General features: G+C 48.3%; 1 long non-coding RNA gene across 1 annotated transcript; it reads left to right on the forward strand.

Annotated features, from left to right (window-relative positions):
• Nucleotides 1–532: 532 nt before the first annotated feature.
• On the forward strand, nt 533–1220 carry LOC135369924 (uncharacterized). Its single transcript, XR_010415157.1, has 2 exons — nt 533–844; nt 1051–1220. It is a non-coding gene; the product is annotated as an uncharacterized LOC135369924 (long non-coding RNA).
• Nucleotides 1221–1491: the final 271 nt, after the last annotated feature.

Genomic DNA, 1491 nt, shown 5'->3' on the forward strand with positions numbered 1-1491 from the left:
AAAGAAAATACCATAAAAAATTGTCTTGCTTTTTTTGGCGCGTACGCCGTGTAGAAGACACGCTTATCACGTGACCAGGAATCGGACGTCGTGAAGCATATTTCGTGTTGTCTAAATTTTTGCCGTGGTTTCTATGGGCTCGGAGTGATCACCTGACCGGCTTCGAGGACCGGAATCACGTGAACTATGCGACGGGGCCAGACATGCTGGTGGCGCGGCACTGGTCACACCTCTTCTTCGGTGCCTTGCCGCCAGCGTTTCCTTGCTTTGCTGATTCTGGGATTCTATTACAGGTAAAACACCTCCGTTTAATAAATTTTATTGCGATAACTATGCTAGCAGCACTACTATTGTAGTGGCTACCTGTTATTTCCCCACGCTTCTAACGAGCATTTGGAAGGTGCAGGTGCGAATGGAAGTGTCATGGCGGTCGTGACAGAATGTCAACGAAAGTTATCTGGTGATGCTTGAGAAGTTGAGTTGTAAAGGTATTCGGGAGACGCTAATGTGTTATCAGCTGTATTCGGTTTGTAGCTCTGTTAGAATTGCCTCTAAACGTGTACTTCACGAGCGCTAACGCTTGTGTATGGCGCAGGATGTTTTTGTCATTCGGGGGCTCGTTCCGGCCGTGGTTTGAGTAACCATTCTCTGTCTCAACTGGCCGCAGTGGGTATGGACGTCACCAACGAAGACTTCACTGGTGTTCAACGTGCCGCCTGGAGGGAATGTGCGTGCGGTTCATGCCGAAGACTGACAGATATTAGCCGGAACACGGCACAAGTGTTACCCGGAACATGCGTCCAATGCTAACAATCACCTGTCGACCATGACCGCATTCAGTAAGGTATCTCTTTGATCTCTCCTCCTACATACTTGGAACTGCCATGGTACCAATGTACCATTTTTCTCTCCTCGCTGCCTACCTATCATCGTTTTAGTATAAGCTATAGTTCGTACCCTTTCACTGTTGTCGATAGTGACTTTTATTACACTTAATGTTGTTCGTATCCACTTTGTAATGCGTCTTTGTCGTCGTTTACTTTGTCACAGTTACGCCTGGAAGCAGAATTCCGATTCGAGGCCAGGATGGGAAGCATGGAGGAAACGCTGCACAACGGGTGACAACTGCCATATCAACCGCCCCCACAAAGAGATGTAGAGTCACTGCCACAATTTCACAACTTTGCCGAAATAAAGTCTTCAATCCCCTTTGAAACAAATTCTGTTGACTGCAAGCATGCCTGCCAAGCCTGCGCCGGGGGGAGGGGAAGCAGTAGCACGCGGGGAGGGGGAAATGACCGGGAAAGGAGGAAACTGTGAAGCATAAAACAGACGCCACTTTTGTGGCTTCTACGAGGGAAACCACGTGATGCGACGTCATTCCCCGCGCTTTCGCGTGGTCTCTACGTAGAAACCCCAAAATTACCGTTTTTCGGGTTTCTGTAGAAGACACGATAGAAGATCCATTTTTAAGAGTGTAGTCTACCTCGA

Source organism: Ornithodoros turicata, chromosome 10 (genome assembly GCF_037126465.1).
Source record: "Ornithodoros turicata isolate Travis chromosome 10, ASM3712646v1, whole genome shotgun sequence".
NCBI lineage: Eukaryota > Metazoa > Arthropoda > Arachnida > Ixodida > Argasidae > Ornithodoros > Ornithodoros turicata.